Source organism: Zingiber officinale, chromosome 3A (genome assembly GCF_018446385.1).
Source record: "Zingiber officinale cultivar Zhangliang chromosome 3A, Zo_v1.1, whole genome shotgun sequence".
Taxonomy (NCBI): Eukaryota; Viridiplantae; Streptophyta; class Magnoliopsida; order Zingiberales; family Zingiberaceae; genus Zingiber; species Zingiber officinale.
The window spans coordinates 137,367,365-137,392,481 of record NC_055990.1 but is presented as its reverse complement, the minus strand read 5'-3'; the positions used below and the strand labels follow the sequence as shown (position 1 = coordinate 137,392,481).

The 25,117-nt window shown below is 36.8% G+C and overlaps 1 long non-coding RNA gene across 1 annotated transcript; it reads right to left on the bottom strand.

Annotated features, from left to right (window-relative positions):
• Positions 1-17,264: 17,264 nt before the first annotated feature.
• LOC122054064 lies at positions 17,265-20,559 on the bottom strand. The gene is made up of 3 exons (XR_006132546.1): positions 20,463-20,559; positions 20,349-20,372; positions 17,265-17,312 (listed from the first exon to the last, which is right to left on the bottom strand). It is a non-coding gene; the product is annotated as an uncharacterized LOC122054064 (long non-coding RNA).
• Positions 20,560-25,117: the final 4,558 nt, after the last annotated feature.

The following is a 25,117-nucleotide window of genomic DNA, read 5'->3' as shown; positions in this document are numbered from 1 at the left end:
CGACCTTAAGGGACTGGGTCGTAGGCAAGTGTGAAGAAGCCGAAGGGCAAGTGCTTCACATGCAAGCAGTCTGGACATTGGAAGGTGGGTTGTCCTCGCAGAAAGGAGAACAATAAAGGTGTATCTTATTCATTAGTTGTTGAAACATGTTTAGCGGTGTTATCTACCAGTACCTGGTGTGTAGATACGGGAGCCACTTATCATGTCTGCAATTCATTGTAGGGGTTCCAGGAAACTAGATGACTACATGAAGGAGAGATCACCGTCTACATGGGCAATGCTACGAGAGTGACGATTGTTGCAGTGGGAGATGTTTATTTATCTTTTGATATGAATAAAACTTTGATTTTGAAAAATTGTCTTTACGTACCATGTTTTAGAAAGAACTTGATCTTAGTTTCTAAATTATTTATGGATGGATATTATGTTTCTTTTTATGACAAAGTGGTTGTCAAGAAAAATAGGGTGGTTATCTGTTCTGGTGTATTGATTGACAATTTGTGTACTCTTAATCCAATAACTCCCATGATACAACAAATGGAAATTAATAACACATCTTCTAATTCTAATAAGAGAAAGCAAACTTCGGAAATGAACCAAACATATCTTTGACATCTAAGGTTGGGTCATATTAACTTGAGTAGGATTCAAAGGTTAATAGCCGATGGATCTTTGGGTTCATTGGTAGTGGAAAACTTTTCGACCTGCGAGTCTTGCTTGGAAGGAAAAATGACCAAAAGACCTTTTAAGGCAAGGGGTATAGAGCCAAAGAAGTATTGGAATTGGTTCATTCTGATTTATGTGGGCCTATGACTATCCAGGCAAGAGGTGGTTTCGAATATTTTGTCTCTTTTATAGATGACTATTCAAAATATGGGTACATTTATTTGATGCGCCGCAAGTTTGAGTGCTTTGATAAGTTCAAAGAGTACAAGGCTGATGTGGAGAAACGTCATGGTAAAAGTATCAAGACACTACGGTCTGATCATGGTGGAGAGTACCGCTTACCCTCTGTTTGGATGGAGTGAGGGAAGGTTCATTAACGAAAGGGGAAGGGAGGGGAAGGAAGGGGAAGTAAGAGGAAGTAAAGTATTTAACCCCTCTTTGTTTGGGAGGGAGAGAAAGTTCATTAACGTAACATGGGTTATTTGTTTTGGAGAAAAGAAAGGAGAATGAAGGTTAAATCGATAAAGTTACAAAAATATCCTTACTTTTTAAATTAGACATTTTTCATAATAATTAATATTTATTTTATAAATACAAATTAGATATTTTTAATGATAAAATTAATTTTTATAGTATCATTTAGATTATTTTTTTAATAAAAAATTAATATTTTTATACTATTCATAACAAAACAATGAATTACCGATAATCAAGTAATTAAATGAGAAATAATGGAAATAATAATTTTAGAAATCTTAAATAAAAAAATTTGAAAGATAACGCTGATAACGAGAATTCCTATTCTTTAAAAATTTATTAAATTTTGATGGCAAAATTAAAAAATAGTAGATATCCTCTTAAATTTTTTCGGTAAAATTGGTTTCTCTCTTCAATTCAGTTAGAAGACGTGTCGAATCCCCTCCTCTTATGATCTGGCAGCAAGCGAGCTATGAAGAAGGTGAGGAAATTGGACTCCGGCGACATAGCAAAATTAGAAATTAGAAAATTTCTTAAACTATTAAGAACAGGGATAAAATTGGAATAAAAAATCTTTTATTTTACCTTCCCCTTCCTTACACCCCAATTCGGGGTGTAAGAAAATCTCTCTTTCCATAGGTAACGAAGGTTAAAACTTACCCTTCCTTACCTTTCCTTTCCTTCCTTCACTCCTTCCCAAACAAGGTTCAAAGTTTCCCTTCCCCTTATTTCCCCTTCCCTCCTTTTCCCTCACCTCCTCCCAAAGACACCATTAGGAGAGTTTAGGAGTTACTTATCAAAGGTCGGGATTCAATCTCAATTGTCTGCACCTGGTACACCCCAACAGAATGAAGGAATAGGACTCTTATGGAAATGGTTAGATCAATGATGAGTTATTCAGAATTACCAAATTTGTTTTGGAGATATTCTCTGGAAACGACGACGTACATTCTGAACTTGGTACCTTCTAAGTCAATACCCTCTATTCCCACAGAATTGTGAAATGGGCGTAAGTCTAGTTTGAAATACATTCGGATTTGGGGTAGTCCAGCACATGTGCTAAAGGGAACCGTTGATAAGTTGGAATCACGTACAGAAGTTCGCTTGTTAATGGGGTATCCTAGAGGAACGAAAGGTGGTTTGTTTTATAGTCCTAAAGATCAGAAGGTCATTATTAGCACCAATGCTCGATTTTTAGAAGAGGACTATGTAATGAACCACAAGCCCATGAGTAAAATTGTTCTTGAGGAAATAAGAGAGGATACCAACGGTACAGGATGAGATACCACAAGTAATTGCAACACGTGTCATAAATGATGCACAATTACAGGTAGTGCCTATCATAGTGGAAGGGTTATTAGACAACCTGATAGATTCATGTTTTTGGGAGAGTCTTCGGACTTGATCCCTGGTGAACATGAAGTTGATCTCTGGACATATGATGAAGCACTCCAAGATAAAGTGCAGCATCTTGGCAAAGTGCAATGAACTCTGAAATAGAATCTATACATTCTAATCAGGTCTGAGAGTTTGTAGAACCACCAAATGGTATAAAATCCATTGGATGTAAATGGGTCTACAAAAGGAAAAGAGGAACAAATGGAAAGGTGGAAACCTTTAAAGCGAGGCTTGTTGCGAAGGGGTATACTCAGAAAGAGGGAATCGATTATGAGGAAACCTTTTCGCCGATAGCCATACTTAAGTCAATCCAGATTCATTTATCTATTGCTGCTCATATGGATTATGAGGTTTGACAAATGGATGTCAAGACAGCTTCCCTTAATGGAAGTCTAGAAGAAAACATCTATATGAAGCAACCAGAGGGATTCATTGCGAAGGGCAAAGAACATCTTATATGTAAGATCAATCAGTCTATTTATGGACTGAAGCAAGCTTTGAGATCTTGGAACATCCGGTTTGATGAAGTGATCCAGTCTCATGGATTCATTCAGTGTCCAGATGAGTCTTGTGTATACAAGAAAAGTGATGAAAGCGTAGTGGTATTTCTTGTACTATACGTAGATGACATTTTGCTCATTGGCAACAATATCAAAGTGTTGTCAGACGTAAGGATATGAATGTCCAAGCAGTTTGATATGAAGGACTTGGGAGAATGTGGATATATTCTTGGGATCAAAGTAATAAGGGATTGCAAGAAAAGGATGTTGTGCTTATCCCAAGCTTCATACATTGATATTATCCTAGCTCGTTTTAGCATGCAAAACTCCAAGAAAGGTTTTCTACCTTTTCCGCATGGAGTATCTTTATCTAAAGATATGTATCCTAAGACACCAAATGAGATAGAGGAGATGAAGGCAGCTCCTTATGCTTCGGCTGTAGGAAGCCTAATGTATACGATGCTATGTATGAGACCGGATATCTGTTTGTCGTGGGCATGGTTAGCAGATATCAAAGTAACCTAGGACCGGGACATTGGACTGCCGTAAAGCATATATTAAAATACCTGAAAAGGTCTAGAGATTATATGTTGGTTTATCAGGAAAATGATTTGCTCCCTGTGGGTTACACGGATTCAGACTTCCAATCAGACAGAGACAGTAGTAAATCAATCTCGGGGTATGTGTTTACTTTGGGAGGTGGAGCCATATCATGAAGGAGTATTAAGTAAAAATGTGTTTCAGACTCCACCATGGAAGCTGAGATGTGGCAGCCTCTGAGGCAGCCAAAGAAGTTGTATGGCTCAGAAACTTCTTGATGGACTTAGATGTGATTCCTAGTTTGCCCAAAGTTATCACAATTTATTGTGACAACAGTGGTGTAGTAGCAAACTCGAAGGAACCACGAGTTCATAAGGTAAGTAAACACATTGAGTGCAAGTACCACCCGTTACAAGACATCGTAAAATGAGGAAAGGTTATTGCCACCAAGATTAAATCAGCAGATAACCTAGCAGATCCTTTCACTAAGGTCCTTCCGGCGAGTGTTTTTAATAAGCATGTTGAGGGGATGAGAATCAGATGTATGGTAGCATTTATGGCAGCATAGTCTTTTTGTATAAGTGGGAGATTGTTGGGATGTATACTACAAGACTAGCTTTTGTATGAATATCTGTTTTGAAATATTTTGAAATGAGAATCACTTTGGTCAAATGTTCACATTTTATATTTATATATATGTCAATGCAGTTGCCCATTTAATTTATACTGTAGATAGCATGATGTGTGGTGCCACATAGAAGATCATGTTATTGGTTCCTTATAAATTATAAATAGTAGCTCACAACCAAGATGGATTGGAGCAAACCATTGGAATGGTTGTAGTGTAACTTGGTATTAGTCTTTCTTGACTATAAAATTACACTAGTACACTATGTGTGTATTGAGTAGGACCATTTGAGTTTTTTGATTTGTGCTGACTACATAAAAGAATAAAAACTCTGTTATTATGGATGTGTGTCCTCTTAATCCCTATATAATAACATACACGTATACTTAATATTTATTTCTTTAACTTATCAATGGGTGAGATTTATTCATTAAATCAATAGGCTCGATGAGTTGGGAAATAGTACTGTTTATATGGTGTGTTGTTAATTATAGAAGAAATCTGTGTCCTAATTATTTAGGTTGATGATACCCCCTTGAGGAGCTCATAAGGATTATCATGTAAACCCTGCAGGTGGACTTAGTCCGGCATGATAATAAAGTTGAATGGTACTACTCTTGGAATCAGATGTTAATTAATTGAGTTGTCAGTAACTCATTTAATTAACGGGCGTACGATATCTTAAACACAGGGAGATTAACGCACTCATGATAAGAAGGAGCCCCCATATTGTAATATGGGATTGGTGTAGTAGTTCAATAATAACCCTTTAGTGGTATGAGCTATTATTGATGGACTTGAGTTGAGTGTTCGGGCCAAACATAAGAAGCCCAATCCCATCAGGAGGCATAAACCAATTCCTCCTATAGGTCCCTGTTGTAGCCTCTATATAAGGCATCGCATCCGCCCATCCTAGTTGTTGGTTTTGGTTTTCGGCGCCACCTCCTCCTCTTTACTTTCCTAGGGTCAGCTGCACCTCTTTGCTTTCCTAGGGCCGGCGGTCCTCTTCTCCTTGCTAAGGGTCGGCACCACCTCTTCTCCTTGCTAGGGGTAGGCGCCTCCTCCCTTCCTTGCTAGGGCCGGTGCCTCCTCCTTGCTAGTGGCCGACGCCTCCTCCTTGCTAGGGCCGGTGCCTCCTCTTGTTCTCTTTGTGGACGGTGGCTTGGAAAAGAAGAAGAAGAGAAGAAGGTGCCCCATCCTAGCTATTCTCTTGGTGGTCGGCGGTTTGGAAACAATGAAAGGAAGGGTGTTTGTTATCTTGGTAGATCGTCGCCCACATGACGTCCAAGAAGAGGAGAGGAATACAACAGAAAATCAAGAGGTCTTTAACTACAAAGGAAAGGTACAACTAGTTCTTTGATTCCGCTGCGTAATTAGTTTAGTTTTCTATGTATCGATTTTGAATACCAACACAAGAGGCCAGCGATCTTGTACTTCGATCAAGGTGTGCTTTGATCCATCAAGAACTTGCTTGATTAATCAAACACATGTCTGATCGAACATGCGGGTTGCTAGAAAAAGTTCTATACTTGTACAATTTTTGTACAGGGAAATTGAAATAGAACGGAATTACAGCGCCTTCATCAGGATATAAGATTAGATTTCTATCTTCTGAATACTTAATTAAGCACATAGATAATTCTAACATAAATCTAAAGGGTTTAGGAAGGACAATATTTATGCAATTAACCTAACTATTTCTTCAATTAAATGTCACTTAACATAGAAAGAAAAAAGCTGGTTATGACATAGAAGAATGCCCCTCACAAACTTTAGAAATCTAACAAAATTAAAGTTAGAGGCTTACCAAAATTATCTAACTTAGACTCAATAATCTGTAATGCTTGTCAACAAGGGAAGCAAACCAAATCAACTCACAAATCAACAAATCAAACTCCAACAAATTCAATGCTAAAATTATTGCACCTGGACCTATTTGACTCCCATGGAATCAAATCATTAAGTGCAAGTCTTTACTGCCCAGTAATAATAGATGATTGCTCAAAATTTACTTGGATAAAATTCTTAAAAAATAAAGATGACACATTTGAAGTTTTTAGTAACTTTTGTAAACAAACTAAAAATGAAAAAGACCAAAAAAATAAACGAACTAGAAGTGATAAGGAGGTGAATTTAGGAATCATAATTTCAACATATTTTGTCTAGAAAATGGCTATCATCATGAATTTTTATGTCCTAAAATACCCCAACAAAATGAAATAGTTGAAAGAAAGAATAGAACTATACTTGAAGCCTCCTGAATAATGCTAAATGTATATCAACTTCCTAAATACTTTTGGCCAGAAGTTGTTAGTACAACCTGCTATGTACAAAATAGAACTACAATAAATAAAAATTATAATAAGACATCATATGAACTCTAATATAATAAAATACCCAATATCAAATACTTTAAAGTGTTTGGATGCCTAGTTTATATACTAAACACAAGAGAGAACTTAGGAAAATTTACCTCAAAAGTTAAAAAATGGAATTTTTATAGGGTACTCATTAAACAATAGAGGTTACATAGTATATAATAAAAATACACTAAGAATTGAAGAAATCATGAATGTAAAGTTTGAAGAGTTTAACCTTAACTTAGAACAAACTCATATTCAACAAATTGACTTTATTAGAGGCAACACTAGTCAAGGGGGAGCAAATGAAAACAAAGTCAAGAGAATGAAGAAGAACATCAACCATATGAAAATGATCAAACTAGAACCATAAGGGTTAACCCAAACCATCTATTTGAACAAATAATTGATGGCCCAGGCCTAAGAGTTCAAACTAGGTCAGCTTTAAGAAACCTAAGCCAAATTACCTTAATTTCTAACATTGAACCCAAGACAATAGAAGAATCATTAAGAGACCCAGATTGGATCTTAGCCATGCAAGAGGAACTTGCCCAATTTGAGAGAAATGAAGTATGAGATCTAGTTCCATTATCAGAACATAAAAAGGTAATAAAAATGAAATGTTGTTGAGCTATGCAACCCATAAGGGATTCAAATTATATCAAATGGATGTAAAGTGGACCTTTCTTAATAGATTAATTAAAGAATAGGTATATATAGGTCAACCCCCAAGGTTTGAGAACTTAGAACACCCTAATCATGTGTTCAAACTAAAGAAAGTCCTTCATAGTTTAAAACAGGCTCCTAGAGCTTGGTATGAAAGGTTGACATCAAAAAGTTTCAAACAAGGTCAAGTAGACTCAACCCTCTTCGTAAAAACAATTGATTAAGATTTTTTTATAGCTCAAGTCTATGTAGATGATATACTATTTGGGTCAACTAACTCAAAGCTTCTACAAGAATTTATAACGTTAATGGAATAAGAATTTGAAATGAGTCTAGACGGACAATTAACATTCTTCCTAAGTCTACAAATCAAACAAATAAACGAAGGAAACTATGTTTACCAACAAAAATATACACTTAACTCGAGAAATTTGGAATGGAAAATTCCAAAAATATTAAAACTCCAATGACCACCAATGTAACCCTAGACAGTGACCAAAATGGAAAATCTATAGACTTCAAATATTATAGAAGTGCCATAGGAAGCCTACTATATCTAACAGTTAGTCAACCTGATATTTTATTTGCAGTTAGTATGTGTGTTAGGTACCAAACTTGCGGTAAGGAATCACACTTGGTGAACGTTAAAAGAATCTTTAGATACTTAAAAGATACATCCAACGTAGGAATGTGGTACCCTAGAATAACTAATTTCAAACCTATAAGATACTCTGACTCAGATTATGTCGGCTGGAAACTAAATAGTAAAAGTACAAGTGGTGGTTGTCAACTACTTGGATCATCTCTTATCAACTGGTTTAGTAGAACTACTGAGGCAGAATATATAGTAACAGGAGAATGTATTGAACAACTACCATGGATGATGCACACCCTAAAAGACTTCAACCTAAACTTTAAATACACAAAAGTGTTAATTGATAATATTAACTTAATCAACCAAACAAAAAATCCAGTGTATCATTCCAGAACTAAACATATTGAAATTAAGCACCACTTTATTAGGGATCATGTCACTAAAGGAGATATTAAACTCAATTATATTGAGTCTAAATCAAACTTAGCTGACATATTTACCAAACCACTCCTTGAAAATGAATTTAGCAATTTACGTCGATAATTAGGAATGTGTTTCATACACTAGGCCTGCTATTTTTAAAATAATTTTTGAATAATTTGCAAATTCTAGGAAAACTTTCTTACTTTTACTTTTTAAGAATTCCCATTTTCTTAATATTTCAAAATCAATTTTAGCCTTAGTCTAGAACAAATTTAAAGAAAGCATGTTCCTATAGATCTAGGATTTGAGCATCTCACAAATACACTAGGCCTCCCTTGATTGTGTATTAAAAAAATTTAGAATGGTGTGAGATGTATAAGCAAATTGCCTGAACTTATGATGCTTATATCAGTGCATCGGCACAAATTTGGGCGAACAATACCAAAACTACAGTGATCAAGTTAAGTAATCCATCTTAGTCAAACACTAATTGAACGTATTAACTTAACTTGACTAACCAAATAAACACTGCTATCTTTTGATAGACAGTTAGTAACGAACGGTTAGACATTTAAGGATAATTTTTAGATAATTACTTTCCTTAAATACATCAGGTTCAAGGGGAGAATACTTTCAAAAATATTTTTTGTTATTTTGATAATTTACAAGCATTTTTGAAAAATTTGTGGTGTCACGCCCTAGGTAGTCCCTGCCAGAAGAAATTTCGGCAGCATCTCCCCTGTACGGGTGATAATATGAATCTCAGAATACATATATCCATCCATCCATCGGCCCACACGGCCGGAACAATACAATACAAACACTATAACAATCCACACAGTTTAATATACAGCCTCCGGTTGTCAACAAAATTTACTAAAAGAAAAGACGATATAGAAATCATCGCAGATATATGTAAATCCTACTCCACTCCAACGAAGAAATGAAATCCACGAAGTAATGAAAATATCCGCAGCGGAAAACAAAAGTAGCGAACCCGAATGTTCAACATAAAGTCCACAATACAAAACCCACATCACCGATATATGCTTAGAAACCCTAACAGAAATCAACAATAAGGAAATCCTCGCGACAAGGGGGGGCTAGCGACTGGAATATCCCCCGACGGCATCAACCTGAAAGGTAGTAATATAACGGTGTGAGTCCAAAGAACTCAGCAGGTAATCCAATAGATATGTACAGCAACATATAACTACCAGCAACAATCCTACGGTACAGTATCCTAACAGTATAACATATAGTATAGTATCCTAACAGTATAACAGGTATGCATAACTGAATAAACTGCAGTAACCAACAATAAGCATGTAATACAATCTACTGCAAGAATAATAAGAAATGCATAACTGAAATAAACTGTACTCACCTGCGAGGCTTGTGCAACTGACTATGAACATACACAGATAAAAATAGTCAGAGCAAAAGCATATAACCTGTATGCATGTCAATCATATGCAATCACCAAAATACATCAATCACAAATAATGCAATCTGTGTATATGATGTAAATATGACATGGTCACCCCTGACGCCAGTCAGGCATCTCACACACGATGGTGAGACCGAGTGGGTAGGGCTGTGACACCGTGCACTCTGCCGTCACTACCTCTGAAGAGTGGCCGAGTGGACGGGATGCTGTCAGAGTACACTTATCCTCCTACCTCAAACATAGTGAGGGAGCGCAATGCTCTCATCTCCTGGTACGCAATGACGGGGAGGGACCCTGGCATGCTACCACGTTGTCATCGTACTACCCATGAGCACCCCAGCGGAGCACCACCGAGCAACCTACCATACACACCCTGAGTGTTGTGCCACTACCCGTGCAGTGGTCACGTGTGCAGAGGTCCATGTAGCCGGTCGACGAGCTCAACAATAATGGAGTCGTCAATCGCCCAGCATGCAAACATGTGATATGGTGCATGTGGCTACAACATGTCATACTTGAACATATCCTCCTCCATATGCGTAGGTGCCAAAAAGACAAAGGCATATATAACAAGGATAATAAACAACATGAATCCAACATCACATATCCAATATATCTATTAACTAATCCAGTATAGAGAGAAGCACAATAAATACCTCTATCTCTATGAACACAGATAAACATAGCCAGAAAGAAAAGCATGTCAGACTAATGTATAGCAGATAATAGTAGAAGCATGTATCAGGTATCAACTAAACTAAACCCAAGGAATTGAAAGTGCTAAACTACCAATCACTAGTAATTATATATAAACTATACATATCATAAGACAATATCGAAAAGATAAGTCAAAGGGTACCCGCCTCGAATATAAGGTACAATCAAGCAATCCAAGGTCAAGATGCTCGTCTCAAATCAGAGTCCTACGTCAAACAATATATATATATATATATATATATATATATATATATATATATATATATATATATATATATATATATATATATATATATATATATATATATATATATATATATATATATATATATATATATATATATATATATATATATATATATATATATATTTTATTTAGCTAAATCTAAATGAATAGCTAAATAAAAATCCCTAAAACTAAACTAGGGGAAAACCCTAATTACATCCAGCTCAACCTACCTAATTAATCTAACGATCAATTAGGGTTAGTTACCTAATCCCTAATCACCAATTAGATTAGTAATCCAAAGGTTGGCTAGGGTTAATTAGCTTAACCTTAATCATTCCATTAGAATAATTCTAAACAAAATAAATCTACACATGATCATGTAATCCAATTATCCCTAATTCAATATGATCTACAACCAAAATAAAAAACCCTACACCATACCTCAACATCACAGCCCCCTGTTGATGCTGGAACAAAGTGTTCTGCTAGATGGAGTGGCTGCCGGAACCAAGGAAAACTCCACAGCAAGAACAGAACCTCACCTCCTAATCGGATCAAGAAGGGTTCAATCAATGGAGATCACGGATCACACAATAAACCTTCAAGTCTCTGCTCGACAACTCAATTGATCCCATCATCTTCAACCGAAACCTAAACCAACCACAAGAAGATGACCAATCCGATCAGGGAAAGAATCCAGCACAAGAAGAGTCAATTCCAAAAGAAGAACCCTAATCTAGCTAAACCCTTGAATCAACAAGGATCCAGTGATGAATCAAGAGCCAAATCGGGAAGAGGGGTTTTCGGTTAAGGCTAGCTTACCCACGCCGATGATCGAGTGGCACAAATCCGGACTAGGGCACCTCTCCAAGCTTCGGTGGACGATTGGTTGGGAGTCGACGCGAGATCTGGTCCTTCACCGTGCCCTAGCCGCAACACCTTCGGCGATCGACCGCAAGATCCGCCGAACAGCAACTCCTCGGCCGATTACAGTCTAGAGAGGAGAAACACCGACCGGATCTGAGCTTAAGGTGTCGATGCCGGCAGAGGAAGGATCGCCGGAGCTGGAGCCTTGCTCTCGTCGCCGTCGCTCGTCCGCGAGAGAGAACAGAGAAGACAGAGAGGGGAGATCGGGGAAGAGAGAGTCGGGAGAAGAAGAATGCTCGGGTTCGGCGATTTGGGGAGGAGAAAAGAAATAAAGGAAATGAATTTATAATTAAAAATATTTCTTCACTTAAACAGGTATCCCAAACAGGCTTTATCCGTACCCGTAATTAATCCCCTCAAAACCCGTCATACGAGCTCCGAAAAATTCCCAGAAAATTTCTAAAAATTTTGGAAAAATTTTATAAGGTTATTTCTCAAATAACCCTATTATTTAAATTTTTCGATATCTCACATGTGGTCTTTGAATGAATATCTTCCTAAAATAATGTCATGTTCAAAGGGAAGATAATTGAAGCATAATTTTATTTTGAAACTTTCTAAAAATTCTATTTTTGAAATTGAAAACTGTGTTTGAAAACGGTTTTAAAATCTTTATTTAAATTTTTTCTCCAAAATAACTTAGGATATTGTTGTTTAAAACTTTTGAAAATATTTCTAGCTTTCAGATTCTTATTGCTTTAAAAATATTTCTAAGTTAAAAATTGTTGTTTCAAAAATATTTTGTATAGTCCAAAATTTATGCTTAAAATTCATGTTTTAAGGGTAATTTTAAAGTATTGAAATAGCATCTTTGTGGAAAATTATTTGCCTTGAGAAATACATAATATTTGATAGTTTTGAAAAATTAGATCATTTTTTAAACCTGAATAATTAGTTTAACAATTACTTTGAAAATATCATGGAAGTTACTTAAACTTTAAAACCTTAACAGTTATTTTGCAAAAGTTAGTTTTCACAACTTGTTAAACACTTTGTTAGACTTCTTTCAAAATCAAGTGCAATTTTTTCTCTCTTCAATAAACCTGAAAATTTTGTACTAATTTTGCCAAGGTCTTACTACTTTCCCATACTTAGTTTGCATGACTTACTATATTTTTTTTCTCTCTGCGTAATTTTTGATGAATGTCAAAGGCAGAGGGTTAGGGTTTAAGTTAGAAATCCAAGAAAACTAGAAGAGCTTAACCCTAAAAATGATCAAGAGAACAAACTAATTTCCTTACTTTAGACTTCTCTTAAATCATTTTATTTATGTTTTTGCATATTTTTCCTAACTTTAATTCAGGTTGTTATTTCATAAAAAAAGGGAAGATTATTGGTACAGTTTTCACTAACAATCTAACTCAGGTTTTGATGAATGACAAGTGAGTTAAGTTAGGTGTCTTTGTGATCTAAGTAATTTACTAAGTGTGCAGGAGTTGACAGATTTTAAGACCTGACACCAGGCTAAAATCTAGCTAGGACCGTGGGACCATATAGCTGGTGCGAAGTCTAAATAGGTCAACAGGCCGACCTAATATTTGGCGGGATGTCCGGATGGATCGGTGGGACCTGACAACCGATAGAAGTCCAGTTAGGTCTACAGACCTAACAACTGGCATAAAGACCTGGTGGGTCATGAGGCTAGTCAACCGACTACGAGTTGGTAAGTAAAGGTAAGTCACTAGAGGATAGTGACTCGATGATGACGCGTCTCGGTTGAGGGACAGTAGGTGGCGGTCCAGTTTAGGTCCATTTCAGATCCCTAAACTGAGGCCTTGACTAGATCCTGATTTCAGGGAGACAGGATCTAATTACTACTCAGTATTATTATGCTAACACTTGTATTACATGTTATTATTTAATTTATTGGACTAACACACCTTGCAAAGCACGAAGAGCACAAAAAACCTCGAATGAATAGTACCTGAGGTGCCTTCTAGGAGATGGAAGGTGCCTTCATGGAAGGCGCTTTCTGCAGGATAAAGTTCAAATTTTATCAAAGATAAGGACTGCTTATTCAGGATCAGACTTGCCACATTGGAGGTGCCTTCAAGGCCTTTAAAGGCGGCTTCCATACTCAATAAAAGGAATGCTTGCCCAAGCCATGATATCAATCACTCATACGAACTTATACGCTTTCAATTGGACTTCCGACTGCTCTGACTCCCTGCTACTGCTTTAAAGAAGTCTGTTTGCCACCAAGTTGTGCTTCTGAGTCATCCAACCACTTCCAGCAGACCGACAGTAACACACGAGAGTGCTCTAAAGTTTTGGTAAATTTAAATAGTGTTGCATTCTTTGTATTACTATTTTAAAAAGGGAAGTGTAGGCTACTACACTATCCCAATCTTTTATACTCGATCCCCTCTACTGGTGGTTTCACAAGAGGTATTTAGTGGATTACCCATCGATAGGTCCACAGGACCTGAGTCTTAGAGTAGAAGTCATTGAAGGCTCCGAACTAAGTAAAAATCCTTGTGTTTGTGCTTCTTTCATTTCTATCTACTTCTTTTCTGCTGCATACTTTGTTTAAGAACAAAAAAGACAAGTTTTTCAAAATCACGTGATTCACCACCCTCTCATGAGTGACTTGATCTTGTAGGATCGAAAGAGTGCGATAGAGGGGGGGTGAATATTGAACTTTTAAAAATCTTTTCTTTTACTCATTTAAATTAAAGTCGTGCAGCCAAAAATAGAGAACAGGTACGGTTACTTGGTTTGGAGCTTAGGTCAACTCCTACTCTAAGGCCAACGATCCTTGATCGTACCGGTGGGCAATCCACTAAGACTCTTCTTTCCAAAAATCTCGGAAAGAAGTGTGCGTACAATATGCAAGAATATAAGATAGTAACAGACTACTATCTTATATGACTTTAAGTACAATGCAAAAAATAAAAGTATACCGACAGTATATAAAAGTTGAAGCTCGGTCGGCACTTGAACAAAGTATTTGCTTGTGTGTAGATGAATTGCAGAGCAGTAGCACGAACAGTAGCAGTTAGCACAGAGATGAACTTTAAACCCGACAGATTTCATTTTTGAGCCTCGGACCTTGAGCTTAATTTTTTAAGAGTCGTCGACATTCGGTCGACCAATCCCCAGGTTTGGTCGACCAATCCCCAGGTTCGGTCGACCGAACCCGCTCCTTTCCTTCTTCGCTGAGATTCGCTGAGATATGATCTTCGAGCATTAACTGATCTTTAATGGTTCGGTCGACCGATCTCAATATTCGGTCGACCGAACAGTGACCTTCCCTGTTCGTCGAGATCTTGAATTAATGCGCCATTAATGTCTTCACTGTTCGGTCGACCGATCCCCTAGTTCGGTCGACCGATCAACCAGTCTTCCTTCTTTTCTTCGGCTCGATTAGCTTGCTACCATGTCATCATTGTTCGGTTGACCAATCCTCTGGTTCGGTCGACCGATCAGGCCGAACTTGTGAAACAGTGTTAGAAAATAATCTTGCAAAACAGATATGTCACGCCCCCAAAGGAGTCCCTGCCAGACAAAAATCCGACTGCATCTCCCCTGTACCGGTGACAATATGAAGCATCACTACAAACAAAATATACATCAGCGACATGCGGCTGGAATATTTATATACACAACCACGCAGTTATAATAACAGCCCACTCGGCTGGAATGAAACAATCACAACCACGCAGTTATATATAAAACAGCCCACACGGCTGTACTAAAACACAGCGGACACAAATTGAATAAATTGGGCCGTTACAAAACACAAATACAACACCAAAACCATAGGATAGCCACATGGCTATACACAAATACAATGCCAAAAATAAGAAAAGAATATACAAAAGAAAACAATCACGATCTTCGGATGTGACGTAGGACCCGGCAGACAGGATACTCCGAGCGACACCAACCATCTACAGGCTACCTGAAAACATAAATGTATACATGCGGTGGTGAGTATAGGTAACTCAGCGGGTAATAGAAAAGATAGTGCATGGTCCATAAACAACATGGAGATCACAAGTATACAGTCTCAGTAGGGAATAAAGAACATGATCATACTATCATAATCAATGCACCTAAACATATCTGACATAATAACCTGACATAAACTGTACAAACCACAACTAATATAATGACAGATACATACCCAATCTGGAATCGACACATGGTACAATGATCAGTAAACTCACCGGATCTGCAACAGATATACCTGTGACACCTATGCAATATAAGTACGACTGCATATACATGTAAAATAAATGACATGTATGCAGCATGGCAACCAAATGCAACAATCATATCGCAAACAAATGCAACATACCACAAACACATGCAACTAGTATCTATTAGGCATGTATGCAAATATATCTCCAAAGATGCACCGCGCATCAAATGCAAAAGTGCATGCATGCTCCATGGTCACCCCCGCCACCTCTCTAGACACCACGACCCCTGTATGGCCGAGAGGTTTGGGTCCGTGACAAACCGTACTAGCCTCCAGTACATGCAGCGCTATAGGCGCCCGAAGCGGACGGTCAGCTAAGTAGTTATCTAACTACATAGCTAAGGGTCCCTGAACACTCATAACTCAAACCCTCTGACTACTGTACCCTCAAGATCCACTACTCCAGAGTGGTCGAGGCTGATAGAACACTGAGCGGCTGAATGAGCATGACAGGACTAGCTCCACTCCTAGCTTCCACTCTCCAACAGTGGCCGAATGGGCAGCTATAAACAACCGACGACTCTCTCACCACAAGGGAGACAATAGTCGTCAGTATGCAATGAATGATGACATGATATATATATAATCATGATACGAACACCGTCATCATCCATGCAACTCTAAATCCACCTAAGTACCACAACATGAGTATAATCATCATGATAAATCCACACATCCCACCGAACACATGTACACAACTACACACGTATAATCAACCAAAAATCTCCAATAATCCCCCTGAACGCATATGCACAGATCGTAAATACAATCAACATGTATCCTCCAATAATAAACACATCAGACACGTGTACAAACCACAAACATACAATCAACATAACTCCTCCAAAAGTACATAACCAAACACGTGTGTACATACAACATGCAAATGTAGGGTCAACCTGATGACTCCCATAACACATACCAGGCTACATACAATCTACATTATGTACCCAATCAACATGGTAATACTAACAACCCGACAATCCCTACAAGACATACTCTACACGTGTAATCACAACAGAGTAGATATCAAGAGTGGAGACTGTATATGAATTAAATAGATCATCACAAGGGTCAAGCATAAGTATCATGCAGGAAAAACAGCAACCGATCAGGATATAAGATAAAGCAGCCTAAACCATCACATAATAGCCATGCACTAAGATCAAGAAAAACTACGTAGAGGCCAAGGAAGAAATACCCGCCTTAAAATGTATCCCGCGTTGAGACTCTCGTCCCGAATCTAAGTCCTGAAGAATCAATATATTTATATTTTATTTAGCTAAATTTATATGAATTAAATAGCTAAATAAAATCCCTAACCCAATAGGATCACTCTAATCAAAACTGATCTCTGACTAATCCCCCAAATCAACACATCCTTTAATCCAATAACAAATCTCTATCATAAATCTACAACAACCTAACATCATCATCAACAATTCCAATCCAATCAGAAATACCTCATTGATACATCACTTACCTTGGAAGGTTGTAGCTGATCCACACTCACAGCTCCCACCATAACCCTGCCAATAGCTACCAAAGCATTCATACATCAATCCTTCCAAAAATTTGTCCAAGAAGCAAAAATACAGCAATGTATCTAATGAATCCTACAATGTAACGACCACCCTTCTTACTACTACTACACTCTAAGGATGACCGTTACTTGACTACTAACTCTACTTAACCGGTATGATAAAAATATCACATGGAAACCCTACCGAAAAATTTCGGCAGAGTCTCCCCTGTACCGGTGACCATATCCGTAAATACATACAGAGTATACTCAGCCACAGGCGGCTGGAACATATATTTTCACAACCACGCAGTTTAATAAATCAAATCATGTAAGTAATGAAAAGCGGAAACATAACTTCCTACTACAAAATTTTCTTATCAACTTAATAAGAAATTAAGCTAAACAAATTCTTAAACTAAGTGAGTTCTTTAGCTAAGTCTCAAGGATCTCCATAGTCCACACATCACACACCGTCACAGCATCTCCTTGTCGCCTTCTTCCTTATACTTTAGCTTTTCCTTTATCTGCAGTAGGAGGAAAATAGTATCTATAAGCTAAAAGCTTAGTGAGCGCTATCCTACTCACAAAAACTCGATATGCATGTATATAAATAAAAACATGCTAAAACTGAATGCTAACATGTAAAGCTACTCATGCTCATAAATAGCAAATAAACTAACTGAAAAGCTAACATGTAAAGATAATCATGCTCATAAATAGCAAAGAAATTTAACTAACTGAAATACTAAACATGTATAGCTAATCATGCTCATAAACCAATAAAGGAATCATACTAACTGAAATACTAAATATGTATAGCTAATCATAGAATTATCATGTGTATCAATAAGAAACTGAATTGATATCTAGCTAAACTAATTAATGCTAAACTGAGTCTAACTTGTATTCACATAACTAATTTGTGAAGTTTTGAAAACTATTTATATAATAGATTAAAATAATAATCATCTGCTGATTGGGCCCGGCAATTGTATCCCTAACTAAACCCGGGATTGCAAGTTCAGAGTCTAGTAGCGTTTGCTAGGTTATCTAAACCTAGGGACGTGGGAGCCCAACCCAATGGATATCTAATCCGATACAGTGCCAAAAATAAAATCGATTTCATAGCTAATTTTCTTACCTTGCTTTAACTAGGTTATCCGAACCTAGAACTAGGTTATCCGAACCTAGAGGCGTGGAGCCCACCCATTGGACCGTAGTCCCATATAAGCAAGACTAAATAAGTTATTTTAAATGCTTCTGCATTAACTGAGCTATTAAAATGCCTCTTGTAGCATTATATTGAGCTAAGCATTTTATCAAGCACTTGGGGTGCACTAGAACACACTCTACGTACTGAAAATCTGTATACAAACACATGTAAAGCTTAATAAAAATCTGCATATTAAGTTTATCAAAATCTGCATACTAAGCTTATCTAAAATCTGCATGCAATACTTATGAAAATCTGCTTATTAAAAATCTGCATACTTTACTTATAAAAATCTGCATGCTATAAAAATAGAACTGCTCATGTTATTCCATTAGCAATTAGGAAACTAGAACAACTTAAGCATGCTGTGAAAGTAAAACAACTTAAGCATACAAAGAGATCTAACTATACTAAAATTCTGCACTATACTACTAAATTCTGCATATTATAAGCTTAACAAAATCTGCATACTATGTTACTAAATTCCACATAACATTCTGCCCTATCATGCTTAACAAAAACTGTGCTATATTACTAACCAAAAATCTACAGTACCTTTAATTACATACTTTAAGAACTAAACTACAATCAAGTATCCCACAGCATCTTCACCCACATTGTGACATTGTACACACCTTGCAACTAAACAAAGATTTGCTACTGAAAACTAGGAAAACATAACTGTTCTTCATGTATTGTAACATAACATACCATTCTGCAGTAGACTACAAAATCAAACTATATGCTTTAAAAGAAAACTAAACTCTTTCTTGTTCCTTGCCCAACAACAGGAATCTGAAATCTGTAACCCTTCTAATTTACTGATCATGCCCACAAGAATTCATGAACAAAAGGATTTGGATCCACATCTGAATTCTCTTAAGCTAGCTACGGCAGCAATGACAAGAGAAAGCCAAAATTAACTAAACTACAACACTAAATTCCGAACAGCATGTTTTAACAAGAGAAATCTAACTACAATAAATTTGAAACCTACTGAAACTAAAATTCCATGTAAACATGTTCACCACCGAGACTTTCATAAAGCAACAGAGAACTTTTAGGGCAAAACATGCTGCGGCAGAACTTCAAAAGCCTCACATTTTACAGGAAATAAAGGTCGAACTAAAGATTCAAGAACTACCCTTATTGCTCTAGGAATCCCGATTTATACAGCCTTCCGGAAACAAAGAAAGGAATCAAAACTCTTAGCAAACTCAAATCTCTGTACAGCATGTTTCAAAGCAAAGAAGGAGAAAACAAAGCTCGGAACAACTCCTACTGCAGGTGAGTAGCAACTCACCCTTGCTTTTAGGACTTACAACCGGAAGGGAGAAATCTAGGGTTCGGATGAAGCTTCAAATCCGGCGCCGGAGACGATCCCTAGTTCCGTCGCCTCTTTCGCCCGAGAGCACAGCTGCGCGCCGTCGCGAGCGTGAGAGGAGAGAAGAGAGGTTCGGGAGTTTTAGGTCACGGCTAATCAAGCCCTAAGTTCTCCCTTTATAACTCCAATATTTCTATTAACTACTCCTGCTTAAATACAACTTGATTCGGGTTTTATTAACAAACCCGCGGCTGGTCTGTTGGTTAAGCGAACCTCTGCTTCACCCGAGGTTCACGGTTCAAATCTCGGCTTGGACATTTTTTGTCGAAACATCTTTCGTTCAGTAAAAATACCAAACGAACTCCAAAAATTAGGTACAAATACTCTAAAAATTTCTAAAAATCTCTAGAATTTTTCTAAAGCATTTCTAGATTTTTATAAGGACTTTTAGAACTCGAAATAGGGAAAATTGGGTCGTTACATACAACCGGAATCACACTCACCTCAATTGATCCCAAATCAAGCTGCTGTTCACCACCAGGATCAAGAAAGAGGGATCAGAATTCATCCAAACAACACATCACTAACTCATTTCCAACAACAACTATGCACCTTACCTCTTCACCCGAGAGCTACCAAAGACCCCAGCCACAAGAATTGGAGAAGAAGAAGTTCTTCTCAAGGAAGATCCATCACTAGGTTTATCCGAAGCATCCTCATAGACCAGAACAGAGAGAGCACCATAAACGCAGAAAAATCCTTGAATTCATAGAATCTCTCGACCAAGCCTTACCTCAATCAATCCCTACAGTGGGTGTTGTGCGATCCACAGCCACTACGACGAGGAATGGGAGCTAGGGCTCCGATTCTTGCTTTGGTCCAAGATCGAGTCATGCTAGGGTGGCGTCGTGGGTCAAGAAGAAGGTTGCAGACCCGAAGCTAGGGCTCAGGAAGCGATGGCCAGCATCGGCTGCTCATGGATGTCCGGCGATCGGCGATCGGAGCAGCACAGGGTCGGCGTCGTGGGTTTGGGGATGAATCGCGAGGGAGAGGGAGGAAGAAAGGAGACTCAGCCGGCGTTGGGCTGAGATGCGTCAACACAATCAGACTGTCCACTATGCGGTGGCGCGACATCACCGGGAGAGAAATCGCCGGAGAGGACAGTGCATGAGGGAGAAGAGGAGAAATTCTCGGGGTTGAGGAGAATGACTCGGAAATTAGGGATTATAAACTTAGGTTTAGGTAATTAAAACCTAAGTTAATTCCTCAATCAAATCCCACTTTAATTGGGTATTCCTAACAGGCTTTATCCGCGCCCGCCGCTCAATCCCCTCAAAACCCTCGGTATAAGATCCGAAAAAATTCCCAGAAAATTTCTAAAAATTCTGGAAAAATCCCATAAGATTTTTTGTCCAATATTATTTATTATTATTTTACGATATCTTACAAGATATTAGCACAATAATAATATATCTAATGCATGAGTAATAGACAGTTCAACTGTCTTGATCTCAACTTGGAAATCTTCCCGATTTCTTCAGTTGGATCAACGACCTTAGGTTGTTCCCTTCAGGAGCACGACCTCACAGCCGCTCCTCCAATTGTTTACCTCAACCTCCCTGGCAAACTTTGATCCTCCAGATCTGTTTGGACTTTTCACTTAGCCTTAATCGGCTCACGAGGACTTTCTCTCGATCTTCGGTCCTCCAGACCTCTCGATCTCACTGCCAAGTGTCGGGTCCTCTTGACCCACTTGGTCTTTCCACCTGGGTTCCATGATCTGCTAAGACTTCTCTTGCTTAGCCTCTAACTAGGACTTTCCCGGTTTAGTAAACAGCCTGCACACTTAGTTAACTTGTTAGATCACAACAAGACTTAACTTGAACATTTGACAACATCAAGACTTAGATTTGATTCTGGTGCAACTTGCACTAATAATCTCCCCCTTTTTGATGTTTGGCAACTAAGGTTCAAAGTTAAGTTAAAATATGCAAAAATAAATAAGCAAGCATTTTTAATTTTAACTCTCCCCTTGAGTTAAACATCTCCTCCTGAATTCCCTGTGTCTCCACCTTTGACACACATCAAAAATAGGAGAAATAATCACACTTAAGTGAAGTTTGACTTTGAAAATTTATAAATGTAAAATATTCAAATAAGAAAAAATTGTAACAATATAGTGAAGTATAAAACATTTGAAAAAAAATCGTAAAGTAAAATTTTCAAAAGGATGAAAATTTGTGAGTATTTGAAAAGATTTAGTAACGTTGAAACTTGAAAAAAAATCGTAAAGTAAAATTCTAAAATAAATTAAAAGGTTTAGTAAAGTGTAAATTTTAAATTTTTTAACAAAGTTAAAATTTTAAGTAAAATTTTAGCAAGGTTAAAATTTTGAAAAAGTTTTAAAATTGTAAAGTAAATAATATTGAAAAGTTTAGGAAAGGTAAAATATTGAAAAGTTATTTGAAAAAGTATAGATAAAATTTTGAGAAATTATATTGAAAAATTACTAAGGAAAAATTTTGAAAAACTGTAAAGAAAATAATTTGAAACCCATAGATAAAATTTTGAAAGATTTCAAAAGTAAATAATTTTCAAAATATTTTGTTAAAAGAAAGAAAAAGAAAGGGTTTTGAAAATTTAGTTTGAAGCTCCCCCTAAAATCGATAATTTCTTAAAAGTCCAAGCATGGGTTAAAAGCTAAAAAAAATATCCTTATGATAAAATATCCAACCTTTGTACAAAGCTAACTACCACAAGATAGTAGTTATTGACTCGGGTTGGTCGATTTGAGCATTTGGGACTAACTAGGTTGTTACTAGCTAGTAAACTCAAATTGATCAATGTATATTGTTTAAAGCCTAGATTTATAGCGATGTACTGACATAAGCATCTGAAATCTTAAGCTAAGTTTTAAGCATCTCACATATTCTAAGTTGTACAAGCAAGGGATCCTACTGTGCTTATGAGATGCTAGCTGCTAAAACTATAGGATTATACAATTCTATGGTAAGATCTAGGCTACTCCGGAAAAATAAAATATTTTGAAAAATTTTTGAAAGCAAAATTTTGAAAGGGGAAACTTTACAAAAATAATTTTGAAAAACTACTAAGTAATATTTTCAAAAACATGTTAAGTGAAAAATAAAACTATTCTATAAAACACATTCCTAATTGTCTTTTTAAGTTACTAAAGTCAACTTCAGGTAAAGGTTTTGTAAATAAGTCGGCTAGATTAGATTTTGAGTCAATATAGTTCAGTTCAATATTTCCTTTAGAGATATGATCCCTAACGAAATGATGTTTAACTTCTATGTGTTTAGTTCTAGAATGATGTATTAGATTTTTAGTTAGATTTATAGAACTTATGTTATCAATATAGGTTTTCACATTTTTATAGTTTAGATTAAAGTCTTTTAAGGTATGGGGCATCCATAGCAATTGAGCTACACATTTGCCCATTGTTATGTATTCCGCTTCGGTAGTAGATAAGGCAACACAATGTTTCTCTCTACTGAACCAACTAACTAAAGAAGGTCCTAGTAGTTGACATCCTCCACTTGTACTCTTTCTATCTAATTTACATCCGGCATAATTTGAATCAGAATAGCCAACTAATTCAAAATATGAAGATCTAGAGTACCACATTCCTACATTAATGGTTCCTTTTAGATATTTCATTATTCTTTTAACACATGATAGATGGGACTCTTTGGCGCATGCTTGATAGTGAGCACACATACTTATTGCAAATAATATGTCTGGTCTGCTTGTAGTTAAGTATAATAGGCTACCTATAATGCTTCTATAATGTCTTAAATCAACCAATTTACCATTTGGGTCACTATCTAGATTAATGTTACTAGCCATAGGTATTTTTAGTGATTTTGAGTTTTCCAAACCAAAGTTTCTAAGTAGTTCTTTTGTGTATTTAGTTTGATGCACATAGTTACCTTCCTTAGTTTGTTTAATTTGAAGTCCTAGGAAATAATTTAACTCTCCAACTAAACTCATTTCAAATTCAGTTTCCATTAAAGTTATAAATTCTTTTAAGAATTTTGAATGTCTTGACCCAAACACTATGTCATCAACATAAACCTGGGCTATGAAAATATCAGAATTAAGGGTTTTTATAAAAAGTGTAGGATTAATTTGACCCTCCTTAAACCCTTTTGAATTTAGAAAGCTAGACAATCTTTCATACCAAGCCCTAGGCGCTTGTTTTAACTAGTAAAGTTCCTTTTTGAGCTTAAAGACATAGTTAGGGTTTTCTATATCTTCAAAACCTGGTGATTGACTGACATAGACTTCCTCTTTAATTTGTCCATTTAGGAATATGGATTTAATATCCATTTGATATAATTTGAATCCTTTGTATGCTGCATAGGCTAGCAACATCCTAATTGATTCAAGTCTAGCTACTGGGGAATAAATCTCGTCGTAATCTAGTCCTTCGACTTGACTAAACCCTTTGGCAACTAGTCGGGCTTTATTCCTTATGATTTCTCCTTGATCGTCTAACTTATTCCTAAATACCCATTTGGTGTCAATAACTGTTTTTTCTTTTGGTGGAGGTACTAGATCTCAAACATGATTTCTTTCAAATTGACCTAACTCTTCTTGCATTGTAATTATCCAGTCAGGTTCCGACAATGCATCATTTATGGTTTTAGGTTCAATTTTAGATATTAGTGCTATTTGACTTAAGTTCCTAAAGGTTGATCTGGTTTGAACCTTTAATTCAAGATTACCTATGATTTGTTCAATTGGATGATTAGGGTTTGATTTTATTGTACATGAGTTAGATTTTTCAGGCACTTTAGTTTGTGTTATTTGTTGTTCTTCTTTATTTATAGAACTATGTTGATTATTAGTTATGATATTATTTATATTTTCATCAAAAGTTACATTAGTGGTTTCTTCAATTGTTAAGGTAGATTTATTGTAAACTCTATAGGCTCTACTTGTAGATGAATAACCAATCAAAATTCCTTGTTGAGTTTTTGAGGTGAATGTTGGTGCAATATCCCTGGGTCAAGGTTGACCTAGTTGACTAAGCTTGAGTTGGCTCAAGTTTGAGTCTCTATGTTTGAGTTTCGATATTTGACAATACAGATAATACGTGGAGATTACAGGTGTAATAATCCGATTGGGGAGATTGCTGGAGCAATTCCCCTCTAGTTAGGGTTTGACCAGTCTGAGTTTGAAGAAGAGTCAAGTAGGTCAAGATTGACCGGATACTTGACTGGGAAGTCCTAGTGAGCGAAGCTAG